Raw genomic sequence first — 23,184 nt, forward strand, 5'->3', positions numbered from 1 at the left:
TAGTAATTATGCTGACATTTCAAATACTTAATCTTGGGTTGTATACTCCTGAAAGATAACTTCTAGCAAACATGGAATTTTCAGTTCAATTTCATTTTTAAATGTAGTAGAGTTATGAGTTAATCTCTTCCCTGGGAAAAAAATATTATTATTTGAGAACAAAGTCCTCCAAATCTGCCTCTTTTATGACACAGGTCACTGTAATTGAAAGCTAGGTTGTTTTTGTCCAAAATTGCATAAGCAAGCAGTCAAGGCCAAGAAAGCCTTGACAAACATAAAAATAATGACATTTTCTTCTTCCCTTACATGATTTAGTATGTGAGAAACACAAGTGGGGGAAAGTAAACCACTCATATGTTCATGGAAGGTAGAGGTGGTTCTAGACAGAACATCCTGGCTATGGAAAATGATGACCACTGTCACTGTCTCTGGCTGGAGCCTCTGCAACTTACTTTGCTCTGGGCTTATGGGTAGAAGTGTGGGTGTGAGGGGTGTGGGGCTTTGAATGTATGTGGGCTCTTGAATCTGCCCAATGAGGGGCACCCATGGCTGAAATTTGAATTTAGTGCCAATGCCATGTCTCGTTTCTGTATCTTCATCATCATCTAGTTTTTCTTAAGTTCCCACATATAGAAGGATCATGTTTATGAGTACCATTTCCACAGAAATTTATGTCTCATTTTTTTCCTTTGCAAAACAACCCCTCATTCTGGATACATTCTGTAAGGATAAATGTATGTGCATGCATAGGAACAGATGTCTGTGGATATATAAGTATACATCCATGTCCACATATGGGATATATATTTTTATAGGTAGGGAAATACATGCATTTATAAGGATATATGTTATTCTGCCCCACCTGTCTGTCAATTAGTCCTACTGTAGTGGCTTTTGTGTTGCTGTCATGCTGGTAGCTATGTCACTGGTATTGCAAATATCAGCAAGGTCACCCATGGTGTATAGGATTCAGCAGAGCTTCCAGATTAAGACAAAAAAGGAAAATGGACTTGGTAGTCTACTTTGCTCCTTGGAAACCCTATGGAGCAATTCTACTCTGTCCTATAGGGTTGCTATGAGTTGGAATTGACTCAATGAGAATGGATTTTGTTTTTGTTTTGTTTTTTGGTCTACTTCTGGAAAAAATTAACCGGTGAACCTTATCAATAGCAGTAGAACATCACCTGATATAGTTCCCGAAGATGGGGTAGCACAAAAGCAAGAACTGATGGTACTGATGGAAGAAGTCCAACTTGCACCAATGGCATCCATGAAAAACAAAACTCCAGGAACTGACAGAATACCAACTGGATGTTTCACCAAACACATGCAGCACTGGAAGTGCTCCCTTATCTATGGCAAGAAATTTGGAAGACAGCTACCTGACCGACCAACTGGAAGAGATCCATATTTGTGTCCATTCCAAAGAAAAGTGATCCAACAGAATACAGAAATTATTGAACAATATAATTCATATTACACACAAATGAAATTTTGCTGAAGATCATTCAAAAGCGACTACAGCAGTACATCAACAGGGCAAAGCCAGATGTTCAAGCTGGATTCAGAAGAGGATGTAGAATGAAGGATATCGTTACCGATGTCCCATAGACCTTGGCTGAAAGCAGAGACTACCAGCAAGATGTTTTCCTCTGTTTTATCGACTATGCAAAGTCATTCGACTGTGTGGATCATAACAAATTATGGATAACATTGAGAAGAATAGGAATTCCAGAACACTTAATTTTGTTCATGAGGAACCTGTACATAGAACAAGAGGCAATTGTTCGAACAGAGCAAGGGGATACTTTGTGGTTTAAAATCAAGAAAGGTGTGTGTCAGGGCTGCATCCTTTCATAATACTTATTCAATCTGTACGCAGAACAAATAATCTAGGAAGATGGACAGTATGAAGAAGAATGTGGCATCAGGATTGGAGGAAAACTCATTAACAACCTGCATTATGCAGATGATACAACCTTGCTTGCTGAAAGTGAAGAGGACTTGAAGCACTTACTAATGAAGATCAAAGACCACGGCCTTCAGTATGGATTATACCTCAATATAGAGAAAACAAAAATCCTCACAACTAGACCAATAAGTAACATGATGAAAAATGGAGAAAAGATTGAAGTTATCAAGGATTTCATTTTACTTGGCTCCACAATCAACACTTATGGAGGCAGCAGTCAAGAAATCAGAAGACACTGGTGGGACTGCAAAATGGCACAACCATTTTGGAAAATGATATGGTGCTTCCTTGAAAAGCTAGAAATGGAAATACCACATGATTCACCAATCCCACTCCTAGGAATATATCCTAGAGAAATAAGAGCCATCACAAGAATGGATATACGCACACCCATGTTCCTTGCAGCACTGTTCACAATAGCAAAAGACGGAAACAACCTAGGTACCCATCAACGGGTAAACGAATAAACAAACTATGGTATATACACACAGTGGAATGCTATGTAACAATAAAGAACAATGATGAATCTGTGAAGCATCTCACGATATGGATGAATCTGGACGGTGTTATGCTGAGTGAAATAAGTCAATCACAAAAGGACAAATATTGTATGAGACCACTACTATATAACCTCATGAAAAGGTTTCCACACAAAAAGAAACAATCTTTGATGGTTACCAGGGTGGGAAGGGCTGAGGATGGAAAGACACTAAATAAACAATAGATAAGTGGTACATTTGGTGAAGGGTAAAACAGTACACAATACTGGGGAAGCCAGAACAACTTGTACAAGGTAAGGTCATGGAAGCTCCATAGACACATCCAAATTCCATGAGAGACCAAGTTACTGGGCTGAGGGCTGGGGACCATGATCTCAGGGAACAACCAACTCAATTGGCATAACATAGTTTATAAAGAAAATACTCTACATTTTACTTCGGTGAGTAGTATTTGGGGCCCTAAAAGCTTGTGAGTGGCCATATAAGATACTCCACTTGTCTCACCCTGTCCAGAGAAAGGGAGAATGAAGAAAACCAAAGACACAAGGGAAATATTAGTCCAAAGGTCTAATGGACCACAACTACCACAGCCCCCACCAGACTGAATCCAGTAGAACTAGATGGTACCCGGCTACTAACTCTGACTGATCTTATAGGAATTACAATAGAGGGTCCTGGACAGAGCTGGAGAAATATGTAGAACAAAATTCTAACTCACAAACAAACAAAAACAAACTTACTGGTCTGACAGACACTGGAGAAACTACAAGAGTATGGCCCATAGACACCCTAATAGCTCAGTAATGAAGTCACTCTAACCAACAAAAGATTAAACACGGCCATAAAACAAAGCAAGATTAAATGGGCACATTGCCCAGGGCAAGGACTAGAAGGCAGGAGGGAACAGGAAAGCTGGTAATAGGGAACCCAAGATGGAGAAGAGGAGAGTGTTGACATGTCGTGGCGTTGGCAACCAATGTTACAAAACAATATGTGTATTAATTGTTTAATGAAAAACATTTGTTCTGTAAACCTTCGTTTAAGGTACAATAAAAAAATTAATTTTAAAAAAAAAGAACTGCAACCATAAAACTCTTAGAAGAAAACATACGGGTAAAGTTTTAAGACTTTTTCTTTGACAATGGATTCTTAGATATGACACCAAATGTGCAAGCAATAATAGACAAAATAGATAAACTGGACTTCATCAAAATTTAAGATGTTTATGCATCAAAGGACTTTATCAAGAAAGTGAAGAGATAATCTATAGAATGGGAAAGATACTTGGGACCCATATATCTGACAAGGCTTTAATATTCAGAATATATAAAGAACTTCTACAACTCAACAACGAAAAGAAAAACAACCCAACTAAAAAAGGACAAAAGGACTTGAATAGACATTTCTCCAAAGAAGATATACAAATGGCCAATAAGCACATGAAAAGATGCTCAACATTATTAGTCATTTAAAAAAGAAAGAGAGAGAAAAGAGATCAAATGACACGTTGCATTGTGTAAATCTGCTGTAAAAGACCTCTTTAAAGTGTTGAAAACAAAGGTGCCACTTTTAGGACTAAGGTGCGCCTGACCCAAGCCATGGTGTTTTCAATCACCTCATATGCTTATGAAAGCTGAATGATGAATAAGGAAGACTGAAGAAGAATTGATACATTTGAATTATGGTGTTGGAGAAGAATATTGGATATACCATGAACTTCCAGAAGAACGAACAAGTCTATCTTGGAAGAAGTACAGCCAGAATGCTCCTTAAAAACAAGGATGGTGGGACTTTGTCTCATGTACTTTGGACACGTTATCAGGAGGGACCAGTCCCTGCAGAAGGACATCATGGTTGGTGAGGTAGATGTTGTTGTTGTTGTTAGGTGCTGTTGAGTCAGTTCCAGTTCAAAGTGATGCTGTGTACACCAGAACAAAACACCGCCCTGTCCTGTGCCATCCTCAAAATCATCGTTACGCTCGAACCCCTCATTGCAGTCACTGTGTTAATCCATCTCATTGAGGGTCTTCCTCTTTTTCGCTGACCCTCTACTTTACCAAGAATGATGTCCTTCTCCAGGGTCAGCAAAAAAGAGGAAGACCCATGACAAGATAGATTGACACAGTGGCTGCAAAAATGGTTCAAACCTAGCAACGATTATGATGATGGTGAAGAACAGGGCAGTGTTTTGTTCTGTTGTACATAGTGTCACTATGAGTTGGAACCAACTTGATGGCACCTAACAGCAATAAGATGTTTCTGTAAATATATGTGTGTGCGTGGCGGGGGGGGGGGGGTGTATAGGCAGAGAGAGAGAGAGAGATAAAAAGAGGGTTGTGCATATATGGGGTTATGTGTATGTGTATATGTGGAAATAGACATTGGCCTATATACAGATACATGTTGTTGCTGTGTGCTGTCAAGTTGATTCTGACTCATAGCAACCCTATAGGACAGAGTAGAACTAGTCCATAGGGTTTCTTAGCCTGTAGTCTTTATGGGAGCAGATCCCCAGGTCTTTTCTCCTATAGAGCTGCTGGTGGGTTTGAACTGACGACCTTTCGGAGAGCTGCCGGATGCTTAGCCATTGTGTCACCAGGCCTCCTTATACAAGTATATAGGTATGTACATCATGAGATACATGCATATTTCTAGGACTATGTGTGTATGTGCACATATGGGAATACTTGTTTATGCATGTATGTGGACGTCTTTCTGTATACAGTGTATACAGGTATCCATGCTTGCGCGTAAAGCAGGTGCTCAATTACTTCAATGTACTTATGGAGCACTTCTGTTTGCCTCATTCAAGTGTCCACACATGGCTATGGTTGAACTTGGACCTGCCTCCTAGAACGTGGCACTGTTTTATGCAAGGGGATGACTACGCTGTCATTTTAGGCAGCTCAGTGTCAGCTCTGTGGAGTCTGGGCTTGAAGAAGGTAGGCTAGAAACGAGGGGAACACATTAGTGGGCAGTTGAAGTGGTTGGCAATACTGGGTGAACTGAAGTCGTGATGGGTAAATGGAGGGAAGGAGGGACATTTAGTATCCTCTTTTTTTTTTTTTTTATGAGCACCTGGTAGGTGAAATCTGTAAGCACGGGCAGCCTTTTAATGCAGGATCCAAGGAGAGAGTGAACACAGGCCTGACTTCCAGGTCCCTGCAGAATGACAGGCTGGATGGCTTCTGTGCAGGGAGACACAGAATGCTCCAGGGAGAGGGGTGGTCAGGCTTGGGACAGATTATGGTGCCTGTACTGTGCACTGGGGGCTGTGCACAAAAGTCTGAGGCCAAATGAGGTCTACGATGGAGGGACATCGGGGTTGCTGGTGGTTACAGGTACAGGTGCACAGGCTGTGGAGTCAGGGAACATGGCATATGACTTTCGCCTGATGTTTAGTCTCTCTTTCTTCCAGGACCCTAATTGTAATGGTGTAAATAATAGGATGGCTGTGAAGGTGGACGTATGGGCTGACACAACAAGTAGTGTAGAGCAGCAGCTGGCACAAAGCAAGTGCTTCATTACTTCAATCACAGCCGCTGTTTGCGGATTGCGCTTTCACACAATTCCAGCCAAACTAAACTCTCTTATTTTTCCTTGTGAGAGTTAAAGCCACCGGCATGAAGAATTTGCATGGTGGGACAGAAGTCAGCACGAGAATAGCAAAGAAAAAGGAAGAAACCAAGGATGATTCCAACATTTGGAGAGGAGACAGAATAAGATATTTCCAAATGAGAATGGTGCAGGATGATAGTGGGGACCAAGGGACCAGACACAAGAAGGACTGGAGGGGGGTCATCAGAGGGGCTGGAGAGGGAGTCATCAGAGGGGCTGGAGTGGTATCATAAGGGGGGCTAAAGGGGGGCCATCAGAGGGGCTTGAGGGGGATCATTAGAAGGGCTGGCGGGGGAGTCACCAGAGGTGCTGGAAGGGGGTCCTTGGAGGGGCTGGGGGGATGTCTTCAGAGGGTCTGGCCCCTATCAAGGGACCCTCGTCTCAGTCTCACGTTGTTTTTGGAATAGTGTTCCTCAAACTTCAGTATGCTCATACATCATGAGGGTGTGTTATAAGAAGGCAGGTTCTGACTCATTCAACCTCCTCTGTGGCCTGAAAATCTGCATTTCTAACAGACTTCTAGGAGATAATGATGCTGCAGGTCCGTGGATCTCACTGGAGTAGCAAGAATCTCACACAGCTTCTCATTCATTTGTTTGCTTGGCTTCAACAAAGAATAAGCCATCCATCACCAAGGGAGCATATATTCTCTCTGTGCAGCCTGCTCGTCTTTCTCCACCAATAGGCAGGGTCCTTGAGGAGCTGATTTACTCAGCCTCTGGCCAGGGTGAGGGTCTAAGCTAAGGCATTCCCCTTTGGGCACGTGGCCCTCTTTAGTGCAATAATCTCAGTCCAAGAGAACCTGTGTGTAGCATGTAAGAATTACTTCATATAATTATATGAAGAATAACTGGAGGCACACAGAGCCCGCTACTCCAAAAGTGCTCTTAATCAACAGTCTGGGAATATCTAAAATAGGCAAGTGTAAAGAAAGCAAACTTATTAGTGGTTACCAGGGGTGGGCAGGAGGGAGGTGGAAAGGGGAAGTCGTTGCTTAGGAGATCCTGAGCTTCTGTTAGGGTGACAGAAACATTTGGAAATAGATAAGGATGATGGTTGAACAATATGATGAACATAATTAATGTGATAGAGTAGTACAACTGAAGAATGTTGAAAAGGCAAACGTTTTGTTACATATGTGTTAGCTACAATTAAAAAAAAATTGAAAAAAAAAGCAGTCTTGGACTGAGCCATGACTGGGTTTGGTTGTTGACAATAGAATCTGGAATTCTTGAAAAGCTCTCAGGAAATGTAAACTGAACTCAGAAATCCCAAGGGCCTTGGATGTGGAAAAATCAAATAGGTGAATTGTGCCTTTTAATTTCATTCTTGAGGTCTCTCATTGTGCACTAGCTCCATGGTGGTGTACTGGATCCCTGGAAGGAAATAAATTATGAATATGAAAGTCATAAAGGTAAATTTATAGAAGGATTCCCTTGCACTTAAAATTCACATTTGAAAATTGCATTGGCATTCTTATGCTGCCATGAAGTTGATCAATTGTTTCCTGCTTTAATTTACTGTCCTACATGTTGCATAGGAAAGCCTGGTTAAGTGCTATGGCTGCTAACCAAGGGGTCAGCAGTTCGAATTCACCAGGCACTCCTTGAAAACTCTATGGGACAGTTCTAGTCTGTCCTGTAGGGTCGCTATGAGTCTGTATTGACTTGACAGCAGCAGGTTTGGTTTTTTTTGTTTGGTACATGTTGCATATGGGTGCCAATTAGTTGGCTGTTCCTTGTGAACCCACCAAAGCTTTAACTATGGGGTGGATCTCATATCACATGTGGAAGGCTGGAGTGGACTTAATGATTGGGAATGGTAGTGAAAAGATAAGTCTTTGTCTCTAGGTCTCCAGAGAAGGAACAAGTCACTTATATCCATCTTTATTTTTGCCAGTTGCTGTTGAGTCAACGATGACTCATGGAGACGTCAGGTATGTCAGATTAGAACTGTGCTTCACAGGGTTTTCAATGACTGATTTTTAGAAATGGATTGCCAGGCCTTTCTTCTGAGACTCTTCTGGGTAAACTCAAACCACCACCCTTTGGTTAGCAGTAAAGTGCATTAATCATTTACACTACCCAGTGGCTCCCTTGATTCTTCCTAAAACAAGCGGTAATTCAAAAGTGGTTGCAGCAGTACATTTACAGGGAATTGCCAGAAATTCAAGCTGGATTTAGAAGAGGACATGGTATAGGGAATGTCATTGCTGATATCAGATGGATCTTGGCTGAGAGCAGAGGATACCAGAAAGATATTTACCTGAGTTTTATTGACTATGCAAAGGCATTCAATTATGTTGATCATAACCAATAATGGATAATATAGCAAGGAATGGGAATTCCAGAACACTTAATTGTGCTCACAAGGAAAAAGAGGCAGTCATTAGAGCAGAATAAGGGGACATTGCTTGGTTTAAAATCAGGAAAGATGTGTGTCAGGGTTGTATCCCTTCACCATACTAATTCAACCTGTATGCTGAGCAAATAATCCGAGAAGCTGGACTATATGAAGAAGAAAACAGCATCAGGATTGGGGGAAGTTTCTTTAACAACCTGAAATATGCAGATGACACAACCTTGCTTGCTAAAAGCGAAGAGGAGTTGAAGCACCTACTGATGAAGATCAAAGGCTACAGCCTTCACTGTGGATTGCACCTCAACATAAAGAAAACAGACGTCCTCACAACTGGACCAATGAGCAACATCATGGTAAGTGGAGAAAAGATTGAAACTGTCAAAGATTTCATTTTACTTGGATACACAATCAATGCCCGCGCAAGCATCAGTCAAGAAATCAAACGATGTATTGTTGCTATTGTTGTTAGGTGCCCTTGAGTCAGTTCCGACTCATAGCAACCCTATGCACAATAGAAAAAAAACACTGTCCAGTCCTGTTCCATCCTCACAATTGTTGTTATGCTTGAGCTTTGCTGCAGCCACTGTGTCCATCCACCTTGTTGAGGGTCTTCCTCTTTTCTGCTGACCCTGTACTCTGCCAAGCATGATGTCCTTCTCCAGGGACTGATCCCTCCTGATGACATGTCCAAAGTATGTAAGACACAGTCTCACCATCCTTGCTTCTAAGGAGCATCCTGGTTGTACTTCTTCCAAGACAGATTTGTTCGTTCTTTTGGCAGTCCATGGTATATTCAATATTCTTTACCAACACCACAATTCAAAGGCATCAATTCTTCTTAGTCTTCCTTAATCATTGTCCAGCTTTCACATGCATATGAGACAATTGAAAATACCATGGCTTGGGTCAGGCGCACCTTAGTCTTCAATGTGACATCTTTGCTTTTCAACACTTTAAAGAGGTCCTTTGCAGCAGATTTGCCCAATGCAGTGCCTCTATTGATTTTTTGACTGCTGCTTCCATGGGTGTTGATTGTGGATCCAAGTTAAATGAGATCCTTGACAAATTCAATCTTTTCTCTGTTTATCATGCTGTTATTCATTGGTGCAGTTGTGAGGATTTTTGTTTTCTTTATGTTGAGGTGTAATCCATACTGAAGGCTGTGGTCTTTGATCTTCATTAGTAAGTGCTTCAAGTCCTCTTCACTTTCAGCAAGCAAGGTTGTGTCATCTATATAACGCAGGTTGTTAACGAGTCTTCCTCCAATCTTGATGCCCCGTTCCTCTTCATATAGTCCAACTTCTCGGATTGTTTGCTCAGCATACAGATTGAATAGGTATGGTGAAAGGATACAACCCTGACACACACCTTTCCTCACCTTAAACCACTCAGTATCCCCTTGTTCTGTCCGAACAACTGCCTCTTGATCTACGTAAAGTTTCCTCATGAGCACAATTAAGTGTTCTGGAATTCCCATTCTTCACAATATTAAGTGTTCTGAAGTTCCTATTCTAAAGATGTATTACATTGGTCAAATCTCTTGCAAAAGACTTCTTTAAAATTTTAAAAAGTAAAGATGTCACTGTGACGACTAAGGTATGCTAGATCCAACCCATGGTATTTTCAGTCACCTCATATGCATGGGAAAGCTGGACAATGAATAAGGAAGGCTGAAGAAGAATTCATACCTTTGAATTATGGTGCTAGTGAAGAATACTGAAAATAATATGGACTACCAGAAAAATGAACAAATCTGTTTTGGAAGAAGTACAGCTCCTTAGAATTGAGAATGGCCAGACTTGCTCTCATGTACGTTGGACATGTTATCAGTAGGGAAGAGTCCCTGGAGAAGGACATTATGCTTGGTAAAGTAGAGGGTCAGTGAAAAAGAGGAAGGCCCTCAAGGAGATGGGCTGGCACAGTGGCTGCAACAATGGGCTCAAACATAGCAATGATTGTGAGGATGGCACAAGACTGGGTAGGGTTTTGGTCTTTTATACATAAGGTCACTACGAGTTAGAGCTGACTTGATGGCACCTAACAACAAAAACGACAAAATGAGTGGTGATGCCAGGACATAACACTGACCCCTCCTTTTCCTAAGGATATAATTAATCTTATCTTAAGGAAAAGAAAGCTAGATCCTAGCTGTTCTATATTTACATAGTCAAAGTCCCAATAATACAGGTTTAAAATTGGATCCTAGTGTTATAAATGTAGAGGAATATCTATTACAGAAAAACGGTCTTAGGAATTTATGTTCTGCATTGGTATAATCAGTGAATGTTCCTCCTTTGATGCTTTATGCCTGAGTGCCTCACTAAGAATCATGTCTAATTTGCCCCATGTCTAACACCTGGAGAAATGAGGAGATGCATTTCTATTCCAGGCAGAGCTCTGAAAAAAGCATAAAAAGACAAGAACAGAAGTCAAGGTGTTAGCAGGGTTTGATCATGAGTCAAGCCACTCTGACTAGCACGAGGTAGACATTCACATTCCCCACAAACATGCCAGAAATGGGTCAACATCAACAATGATTTGTAAGATGGAGGAGGGAAGGTACAATGGGGAAGAGCCTGGATGGTATTTCCTCGTCTGATATGCTGTAAACTTGGGCAGTGCGAGCCCTCTCTGGCTCTGGCTCTGTTTCCCTGGTGACCTGTAGACATCATTTCTCATCCACAGAGCTACCTGTGTTCTGCTACCCTACCTGATCCCTGGACCGTGGCTGGGAGCATGCCTTGAGGATGAGGAAAGCAAGTAAATGTTACCTACAATGCAGCTTAGATGTGTGTTTTTCCTCCGAGTTTTCATTGCTTTTCTTCCCTTCTGAGTCACTGCCTCTGTGTCCATCATTCTATGCTTACATCTCAGCCTACTGCTGGCTTCTAACTCCATTGTCATACAGAAATGGCTCAGAGGAAGGACACTGATGGCTTGCTACTGGCAAACCCCAATGGTGACATTTCCATCCTTGACTTGCTGGTTCTTTCTGCTATACTGACACTACTGATCATGCCCTCCCTGAAGCTCTCTGCTCCTTTGACTTCTGGGACATGATGCTCTCCTGTTTGTCTTTGTGTTGACTGTGCTGCCTTGGTTTCTCTTTGGGCTCCTCTTCTGCTCTGAATTTTAAATGTTGGTATTCTCCAGGGTTCTACCTGCCCTTTTCTGCTCACTCAACAAACTCAACCTAGGTAGTTTCTCCTTCTTTCCATGGTCTATAAATTAGACCTTGTCATGGATTGAATGGTGTCCCCCTAAAATATGTGGCAACTTGGTTAGGGCATGATTTCCAGAATTGTGTGGTTGTCCTCCATTTTGTGATTGTAATTTTATGTTAAAAAGGATTAGGGTGAGATTGGAACACCCTTACCTAGGTCACAACCCTGATCCAATGTAAAGGGAGTTTCCCTGGGGTGTGGCTTACACCACATTTTATCTCTCAAGAGATAAAAAGGAAAGGGAAACAAGCAGAGAGGGGGGACCTTATGCCACCAAGATGGTGGTATGAGTGTGCAGAGCAGAGAGCATCCTTTGGTGCCGGGGTCCCTGCATGGAGACGTTCCCCGTCCAGGGGAAGATTGATGAGAAGGCCGACAGAGAAAGCTTTCCTCTGGAGATGACACCCTGAATTTGGACTTTTAGCCTGCTTTACTGTGAAGAAATTAATGTCTCTTTGTTAAAGCCATCCAGTTGTGGTATTTCTGTTATAGCAGCACTAGATGACTAAGACAGTTCTGTATGCTGATAACTCTCAAATCTGTATCCACAGCTCAGACCCCTCTTGTGGGGTTCAGACTCATTTGTCCAGTTGTCTGGTGGACCTCACTCCACAGGATTCTCAAATTCAAAGTGCCCACCTTTGAGCTCATCTTCCTTCTCAAGCCAGCTCCTCCTGAATTCTCTAACTGTGACTCCCTACCAAGTAGTTGTCCCAGTTAGCAATCTGCAACCCTCCCTTAGCCCATCCCTTCACCTCATCCTGTGTCCAGTCCATAAACAAGTCCTGCCAATTTTATCTTCTGACATTTATTAAATCTCTCTGCTCCTGGACCCTGAAATCTTCTGCAGATTGACCTCCTGCAAGAGCCTCATAATTTGGGTCCCTAATCTCAATAGTAAGTGGTGCTCCATTCCAATGATAGTCTGCATTAGATCAGCTGCCAGAGTGCTCTAACTAAATCACATACCTGCACTTGTCACCCTCTTCATGATGATCTATCAATGGCTCCCACCCCGAGAGGGAAAATCCAAACATTTACCTAGTTGTTGCGTTTCCATCCTCAGGCCTGGCCACTACTATTTCTGCTTTGGTACTTTTAGTCACATGTACTAGTCGCCTATTCCCAACGCTAGGCCCTTATTCTGCAAGGGAACTGACCAATCAGAATAGATGCTGGTCACAGACTTTTGCAGGGTCCTGGGGCCAATACTGTGCCAATGTTAACACTTCAGGTGCGGATTTTGTGAAGGGTCCCCTTGGGGAAGGTCTAGGGCAATGGGGACATATGCGGGGTCAGAGCAGAGGGTATTTACTGCCTGTTCTTGTGCATTTCACTACCTTAGCACCTGGTAGAGCTGCATCTGGTACACCTGAACATCAGTCCTGGCTGGCCCCACAGTCCCGCCTTTTTGCATTGCTTTTCCTATGCTCAGATAACTCTTATAAATCTCTAAGCTTCATCCCAGTTACACTGTCACCCTCGGTCGCAGCTTATACATCCCTTTCTGAGGAGAGCTTCCCACTGCTCTCCCCCACCACCGCATACATACTATACTCTCCTCGTTAGTGGTTCTCGGAGTACCTGTACTTTCCTCCATTGTCTTTTGTATCATTTGAATTATATTTTAAATACACTTTTATTTTTCTGCCTCTCCCCCTAGGCTATGGGCTCCATGAGGGTTAGGCATAGGTAACATCTTCCAACATGACACGTACTCTTTCATTTGTGAGCGTGGTTTAAAAACTGTCAAATACTGATCAAATTGCGAAAACATGAATATAATTTTTTAGGGAGCTTGGGATACTAGCAACCTCCGCAGGCAGTAGGTACAATAGACAACATATAAGTTCACCCCAAATGATTCAAGACTTGTCTATGTTGTCAGTACACTGCTCCTGTGACCTTGAGTGACCTTGAAGTAATCTCCTTGTCACTGCAAGCTCCTTCAGGTCTGCAATTTAAAAGTGACTTCCTTGACTGCCTCAGAGGATTGATATGGATATCAAATGGAACTAGGACTGCAAAAGTGTTTTGTTAGATGTAAAGCGATACCTAATTTTTAGACATTATCATTAAAATATGTTGGAAAACAGTATGGGGCTATTAATGGATGTGCTATTGAGTGTTTCATTAACTTATGATTAAAGGGAATTTGACTCAATCTGGAGAAATATTTGATCTCTTTCTTTCCTTTTTTTTTTATCAGGTGCCTTAAGATCTTTACCATAAAATGTCATAAAATATCCTCATTAAACCAGAGCATGAATTTGGAATGAAAAGCATCATGGGGTAAGTTCACTTTTCTCCCAGATTCCACCTTCAACCACAATCACCTGTTCTCATAGCCCCACACACATTTTCTGTACTCTGGATTGGACCTGGATGGATGAGGGAGGGAGAGGGGCTCTCTGATCTGTACATGCCCAGGGCCAAGTTTAGGGCAGTCCTTCTCACACCCCTCATCATCACACCACATGGTACAAGAGCAAAGAACCCCAGGATATAGCAGAGGAATGAGAATCTGTTGGGCTCTGTCTTTTTACCAAAGTGCGTTCTTTGGATTAAGAGAGAAGAGAGAATGTGAGAGGAGGATCCATACTCGTCTTATTCATTTAGTGCTGCTATAACAGAAATACCATAAGTGGATAGCTTTAACAAAGAGAAGTTTATTTTCTCACAGTAAAGTAGGCTAAAAGTCCAAATTCAGGGCATTAGCTCCAGGGGAAGTCTTTCTTTCTGTGTCGGCCTTCTCGTCAATCTTCCCCCAGACTAGGAGCTTCTCTGCACAGGGACCCTGAGTCCAAAGGACGAGCTCTGCTCCTGGCACTGTTTTCTTGGTGGTATGAGTCCCTAACTCTCTGCTTGCTTCCTTTCCTTTTATTTCTTGAGAGATAAAAGGTGTTGCAGGCTCCACCCCAGGGAAACTCAATTTACATTGGATCAGGGAGGTGACCTGAGTAAGGGCGGTGTTACAATCCCACCCTAATCATCTTTAATGGAAAATTACAATCACGAAATGGAGGACAGCCACAGAATACTGGGAATCACAGCCTAACCAAGTTGATACACACATTTTTGGGGAGACATAATTCAATCTATGACAATATTGTTCTGCGCTTGGTCCCCACGAAGAAGCAAATGAGTTCTGGGAGGTTCTGGAAGATGGCTGGTACACTGAAGTCATGGCACACAAATTTAAGAGCAAAGTCCAATATTTCAGGCTGCTCTCTGGCTGATGACATAATCTATTTTATGAATGCTAATATTCCTCAATGGGGCAGTGGTGGTTTAGCAGTAGAATTCCTGCCTTCTGTGCCGGAGACCCAGGTTCATCTCCCAGACAATGCACTTTGAGAGCAAGTACCCCCCATCTGTCAGTGGAGGATTACATGTTGCTATGATGCTGAACAGGTTTTAGGGGCACTTCCAGACAAAGGCAGACTCGGAAGAAAACCTGGTGATCTTCTGAAAATCAGCCAGTGAAAACCATATAGATCACAACAGTCCAAACGGCAAGCAAATATGGGGATAGAGCAGGACCACGGTATTTTGTTCCATTGTGCATGGGGTCTCCATGAGTCAGAAGCCAACTCTATGGCAGCTAACAACCACAACAACAATATCCCTCATGGCCTCATGATGTGACAATAGTGAATATTGTCAACAGATGTGATTTTTACTTTCTGGTAAAGGGTAACTAGTGTTTTCTTGCTGGGATGGAGTGGTAGCAAAAGGAGAAGTCAAAGACATGTCAAAATATCAACTGCCCAATGTTTTTTCAAGATCCTGCCACGAGAGGCATTGTGTCTGTGTACATGGTTCTTTCCCTTTGCTTTCTTCAGAAGAGACTTGAGTGGCTAGGAAAAATGTGGGTGACGTGTGCAGTCCACTTTTCCTTGGGTTCTGATGAGTGTCCAGCACTGGTTACCTAGGCTCGGACATTAACTTTCCATTACGTTACGCATGATGGCTGGGCTTCCAAGTTGAAGAAGATGCTATGCGTGCCCTGTTAATAAAATGTGATGCAGTAAAATTACCTGCTTTAATATTGGTCTGTTATTAACACCTTATTCCAATATGGCTTCATTACTAATTCACCTTTACTGCTTCCCTTATTTGTGAAAAAAAAAAAAAGTACCTCCTATTGGAACATAATATGTGAAAAGTAAAACGCAGTACATAAATATCAGAAATATTAGGAAATTTTTTTTTTTCCTCCTCAAGAAAAGAGTTTATGAACAGTGGATGTCTTGATTGGTGGGACTTATCACTTCCGTGTACAAAACCATCAAAGTTGATTACTAGAAGCTGGGGGAAATAGGGAAGATATATAAATGGGTATTTCATGTATGCCTTGAATCTGAATTCTATGTTAACCAAACATGTGACGTTGGGTAAGTTAATTAACTTCTCCAAGTTTTCATTTCCTTATCATTGCTGTGAGAAAATTAGATTAAATTGCTTCAGATTTAGTCCACTTCTAAAATGGTACAATTCTATGATTTCTCTTTTGCTTCTTGAATCTATTCCCTGATTCAATTAATTCAGTTAGCAAGCATATATGGAGTGCACTATGTCAGATGTGAGGTTCAGATGTGGTCCCTGGCCTCAGAGGGTCCCTGGTCTGCTGGGCAGAATTTAAACAGTCAGGAACAAGGAAATGTCTACCTGGAGTCTTGGAATCCACCTGGACATTGGAGGTCCCCTGCCTGGAGATGGTGGGGCTGTGAGCCTCCTGGATTTCTACACACCTTCTTTCATTCCTGGTGCACATGAAGGGAAGGAGAATGGGTGAAGACTTGGGGAAAGAATAAGAGACACATAAAATAGTGAGAGAGTCTTCTGAGCTTGCCAAAAGCAATGTCACCCCTTATTCAACTCCTGTAAAAGCAGCCTGCATGGTTCTACTTTCCAAATAGTGGGAGGTTTTATTTACCTTCTTCCTTTTCAAAAATCAAAACCATGTTCACCGATCTCCACGTTGTGCAGGGTCTCCCACCAGGCTTCTGTCGCCCTTTTCTTGACCTTCCCTTTTCTTCTCTTTCTCCTGTTCCTCTCTAAACCATCTTTCCTAACTGACCTTTTGTTTTAACTGTAAGATTGGGATTTTATGTAATGGATCCCCAAGGATGATGTCAGTCAACAACCTTCAGTCAGCACAGGACATAGCTTGAAACCAGGTTCCAGAGATACTCCTGGCTACCCCAAGGAAGAGACACAGACTGAGGTCTAGACCTACACTGAGAGCTTCAGGTAGGCATGGCTGTGATCATCAGAGCCAAAATGATCACTGGGAGTGTCCCCAAGTAACACTTTCTCTCTGGCTGAGACAGCTAATCACCAGGTGTCAAAAGCTGAAACATGCTCTCTTCTCCGCCCTTGACCCTAAATGAGATGACCTATCAGTTGTCCTGCCATGGTTTATCTTCAAAATCAGTTGTTTGAATGGTTGTCAAGAGCAGTGGGTAAACCAAAGCCTCAAGTGCAAAGGTACAAAAAGGAGGGGACCAGCAGGAACCTGAGGAGAGGGTGCAGCAGGGGCCAGAGGGTTCCTAATAAGATAGGAGGGGAACTATGATGAGGACAAGCAATGGAAGCATCAAGAACAGTACAAATACTTGGTCATTGTTGGGGTACAGTAAAATTGTCTCCCTGAGGTGCTTGGAATTGGCTGGTTAGGGACTGGATTACAATGGCCAAAGGGTAAAAATTGGGGACAGGCTAATAATACTGTCCATCTATACCATAATCTTTAATTTTTACCTAACTCTGTTTCAAGAAATATTGATTAAACATTTACCATCTATTGGGTTCTGGGCCATATGCTGCATGGAGAGGAAAAATATAAACATGCACTAGGTCTCATTTTCTGGTTTCCAGAAACTCAAACAACCAAAAAAAAAGATTAAACATAATACCCACACACACATGCACACACCCCACTCATATACACACTCATACACGTCATATATGACTGTGTTTATAGATATATACGGGATTGTGTAAGTGAGTATATAAATCCATATGCAGTAAAACCTATGAAAGTTGAACCTCTGTAAGGCAGAAACATGTCAGAGAAGGAAAACTCAAACATTTTTCACTAAAATGAGTGATAGAAAAGTGGTAAGACTGCCCCTCGTCAAAGGCAGAAAACTTGCGAGACCCAGAAAAACAAAGCAGTACCTTAGGAGAGTTCTAGCTCTCACAGGTATTGCTGTATAACATTCATTATATATGTCACATGGGAAACACTGGTGGCATAGTGGTTAAGTGCTGCTGCTGGTAACCAAGAGGTCTGCAGTTCAAATCCACCAGGCACTCCTTGGAAACTCTACAGGACAGTTCTACTCTGTCCTATGGGGTTGTTATGAGTCGGAATCAACTCCACAGCATTGGGTTTATTTTTTTTATGTCATATGATATATAATAATGTACATATAAAAGATTATATATAAGTTTATATAAATGCATATAAAAAGATTTTACAGATGAGTGTATATCATGTCATGTCATGCCATGCCATGACATGCCGTATCGTATCATATCGCATCGTATCGTATCATATCGTATTGTATCATCTTGTTGCCATTGAGTCTATTCCTATTCAAGGTGACCCCATGTGTGCAGAATAGAACTGCTCCATAGGGTTTTCAAGGCTGTGGCCACATCACATATGACAATGTTGGTCAGAGTGAAAGGATCTATAAAATACTCTATGAACAGAGGTAAGTAGGTGCTTCTTTCTGCCTTGGGCATGGCTTCATGAAATGCTTCTGGTGAGGAGGGTGAATAGACCAGACAGACAGGGGAGTGAGGAGCAGGGAGCATACCAGACAATAGACAGAACCACTGACTCCTTGGTTCCCTCACTCTCTTTGCCATCCCACGTGCTTCATTCTTGGCCGGGGCCTGAATTCTACCTTCCATGGTCTACACGACTGCAGTGAGCTGGATGTCAACCATTAACCGTTGGAAGAGGAAGCAAGTACGTAACATATCAAATGACTGTCTTTTTTGGTTTCCGGCAACTATTCTTCCAACCCTTCCCCCAAAGAAGCCCTACTTGTAAGTGAGAGAGAGTCAGCAAAGAAGTGAGGCCTGGGCATGGGAGCCCAGGGAAAGGGGGCTGGTGAGTTTCCCTGAGGAGTCTGAAGGAGGCCATGCCCTAACAGGAAGCTGATGGCATCCCAAATTAAAGACCCATGGGTCATGTTCTTTAGTCTCTAAGTCAGCTGGGAGCCGAGTAGGTTTCCAAATGGCATTGGGAAAGTGGATGTTTCTCCGGTTACTCTGACCTTTGGCAAATCAAGGATGAAGAGCAAAGCAGAGCAGAGCAGAGCAGAGAGCAGAGCAGAGCAGAGCAGAGCAGAGCAGAGCAGAGAGCAGAGCAGAGCAGAGAGCAGAGCAGAGCAGAGCAGAGCAGAGCAGAGCAGAGCAGAGCAGAGCAGAGCAGAGCAGAGCAGAGCAGAGTACGCCTTCTCTCTGGAGCCACGGTGTGGTGGTGAGGGTGGTGAGGTGGTGGTGGCCTGATATCTTAGCTGTTTCCCATGTGTGTTTGATGTTCCTATCTCTTAGAAGCTAAATGGTATTTTTTCTAAATAGGATTTCAAGTAAATGTGCAAACCTCATCTGCTTTGTGTTGTGTTTTCTAATATTCTGGCCCCTGGATGACGGTAGGATCCCTTGCATGTCAGGGACTCTGTGCTCTCTGATTGGTTCTCACAATTTTTCTGGAGAAAGAGCAAAAGTGAATGAACAGGTAGGGACCCTGTGGCCCTCACCTGTGAGTTGGTGCACATGAGGAAAGTTGCCCAGAGGAAGCTCCAGCCCTGGTGTCTCAGCATCCCAGGTACAATGCCAAGAAACAAAAACCCGCCAGTCTGTCCCACCCCTATTTCTCCTCCGCAGAAAATTGCTTTGTGCATCCTGAACTTCATTTTACATTACAGATTTACAAATGGCTCTCTCCAGCCCCATCCAAGTGTTTAAACTGAGAAAAGATTTGAAAGTCAGATGTATTCAAATCCTGCTTTGTAGGAGCCAGGATAAAGAAACATTTTTCTCTGCCATATTTCCAGGTGGCGTGGTGGAGATGAGAAAATGTGTTTTATTTCAAATAAATACATCCAAGCATGACCTAAAAAATGTGGCAAATATTAAAGAGTTTATCTAATTATGCATTAGAGTGCTCTCATTGTTTAATTTTCTTAAATAATACTTACGATGCCCCAAATGGTTAGAAGGAAAATCTGGTGGCGTAATGGTTAAGAGCTAGGGCTGCTAACCAAAAGGTTGGCGGTTCAAATTCACCAGGCAATCCTCGGAAACCCTATGGGGCAGTTCTACAGTGTCCTTTAGGGTTGCTGTGTGTTGGAATCGACTCGATGACAATGGGTTTTCAAATGGCTAGAAATGATCCTTTTCTCACTGGAATAGTTAATTATTTTTAAAAAATTGGTTCTCAAAATAGAAATCTATGTAAGTAAGAAAAGGGGAATTTAAATCCATAAACATGACACTCACAAAGAAAAGTGAGTTTGGATAAACATCAACAATGAAAAGTACAGAGAGCTGAATTGTATTCCGTCTTCATCAAAGTCTCTGTTACCTCATTTTAGTTCAGTTGCACTGAACATCTATAAGTGGAATTTCCTGGAAACCCAAAGACTTAGGAAACTTGGCCATATATGTCACCGGGAATAGCCATCAGTAATAAAAATTGGTAGAGGACATTGGAGGTTCAGGGGTAGAATTCTCACCTTCTGTGCGGGAGACCAGGGCTTGATTCCCAGTCAATGCATCTCATGTGCACCCACCACTTGTCTGTCGGGGGAGCCTTGCGTGTTGCTATGATGCTGCACAGGTTTCAGGGGAGCTTCCAGAGGAAGAACGAGTAGGAAGAAAGACCTGGTGATCTCCTTCTGAAAACCAGCCAATCAAAACCCCGTTTATCACAGTGCTTCAATCCCAGCTAATCCTGAGGATGGTGCAGGACCAGGCAGGGATTTCTTCTGTTGTGCATGGGGTCACCACGAGTCAGGGGGCAACTCGACGGCAGTTAGCAACAAGGACAACAATAACAACAACAATAAAAATTGGTGGTCGTGCAGCATCTTTTATCCAAAGAATCTCAACGAATGTGCATGATTGACACGTGAACCAACAGGAGCCCAGTGGGTTCCTACAAGTGACCGCAGCAGGACGTGACAATGAAGGGACGTTAACTTTCCCGTTGTGTCCACCTGCTGCACGAGTCCCCGCTGCAGTCTCCAGGTAGCTTTCTTGTGACCACGATCTGACCTGTGCGGTGGCCAGATGTATAACTAGCTTGCTCTGTGCCACTGGTCCCCAAATTGCCATTGGAATGATGTTTGGACTTTCCTGCTGACGCTTTCAGTAAAATCCCATCTTGTTATTTTGCCGTAACATATTACATCCATTCAGAATAGGTCCTTTTTATACCTACCTGAAAAATCAAGGTTATTTTATAGGAACAGGGGAAAAAACAAGTAGGATGTAAATATTATGCTTTAAGAAGAGAAACAAAAGAATACGGTTTGACATCCTTTAAGATGAATATGTATAATACTAGATAAGCCTCTGAACAGAGGAGTTACTGCGGTATTTCTGCATTTTAAGAAACCTAAGGACTCAATGTAAGAGACACGCTATTCCAACCCTCTTCTCAATGTTTCCTTGGGCAATGTTTCCTTGGGCATTATGCCCCTTTTATGCTTAGCAGTTGCTAGGCATATAACACTGTTCACACTACCCTGGGACTCCTCAACATTATATACCAAAACACCAAACCTGTTGCCTTCAACTCAACTCTAACTCACGGCAACCCCGAGTGTTACAGAGTAGAACTGATATATATGATTTTCTTCGTTCTAATCTTTATGGGAGCAGCTCGCTAGACCTGTGTTTCACAGTGCTGCTAGGTGGGTTCAAACCCCTAACCTTTAGGTTAATGAAACTAAAACCCAAACCCGTTGCCGTTGACTCAATTCCAACTCATAGCCACCCTATAGGACAGAGCAAAACTGCCCCATAGGGTTTCCAAGGAGCGACTGGTGGATTTGAACTGCTGACGTCTTGGTTAGCAGCCATAGCTCTTAACCACTGTGCCACCGGGGCTCATTTAGGTTAATATTCCAGTACAAATTGTTTGTGCCATCCAGGGACCATCACATTGTAAAAGAAGATCTACATTTTTATTAGGGACGTATTTATTTTTTAAACCTGTAGGATGAGTTGTTGACTAAGCAGTCCTGAGAAATCAACATAGATTACAGGAAAAAGTAAACATTACCGGAGTTTAGTCCTTTGGGATTCTGGTATGTCCCATGGGATACATTGTGAAAAAGTTAAACTTCTGTAATATCAATACAAGATTTTGCTATTAAAATCTCTTTTATCAATTATTAAAATTTTAAATACAGTTAGAATCACGCCATTGGGAATCAATGAAATATCACATAAATGTTTTCCAAAGTTTGTGAGGGTGTGTTTGTGTGTGTGACATTCCCTCTTATAATGTAACACAGATAAATGGGTGGGTTTTCTTGCAGCCCCAGTGTCATACGCTTTGGTCTAAGGCTCAGATTACAGGCTTCTAAGAATGTCATTCTCTGCTTTCACTCACTCTTGCCTAACTTACACCATGGTTTTGAATTAAAATCATTTGACACTTTTCTTAGATGAATTAATCTTTTTATTTTCACTGTCTCATCCCATCTTTAATTTTTGTCTCTTGATTTGTTGTTGTTGTTAGTTGCTGTCAGGTCAATTCTGTGATCTCATGTGTTCAGAGCAGAACTGTGCTCCGTAGGGTTGCCAAGGCTGTGACCTTCTGGAAGCAGATTGCCAGGCCTGTCTTTCCAGGCACCTCTGAGGGGGGTTTGGGCTGCCAACTTTTCAGCTAGTAGTTGAGTGCTTAACTCTGTATGCCATCCAGGGTCTCCTCTCTTGATTATGACACTTTAAATGCCCAGATATTATAGATCTCTTCCGTATCTTATTCCTATATAAAAATATTAGATAAAACATTCCAATATCTCCAATCTGGCAGCAGATCAATATTAATTCATTCCTTACTCAAAACTCTCTATCTTTCAAATATTTAAAGTGGTGCAAAGCCTGCAACACGTACTGAGTGTTTACTGTTTTACTATTAAGCTGGTTCATGTAATTCTCATCACCCCAAGAAGAGGTTGCGCTGGAGATGAGAGAGAACATAGATCAGAGCGGGGAAGGAAGCAGTGGGTGAGCTGGAATCTGAGCTCTGATGCCTGACACCAGACCCCATGCCCCAAACCCATTTGTCATAACCTGTTTACTTCACAGGCATGTGTAACACCTCATATATATGTTGAACAGTTCTCCAAATCTCTTAATTAACATCATGTCCAGCACATTCATTGTGGTACACGTTACTGACATTTTTACGCTGATCACAGAAGCAAGTCTGGACAGTCAAATACAGAATTAACCGTGTCACCTGTCA

Source organism: Loxodonta africana, chromosome 2 (genome assembly GCF_030014295.1).
Source record: "Loxodonta africana isolate mLoxAfr1 chromosome 2, mLoxAfr1.hap2, whole genome shotgun sequence".
Lineage (NCBI taxonomy): Eukaryota > Metazoa > Chordata > Mammalia > Proboscidea > Elephantidae > Loxodonta > Loxodonta africana.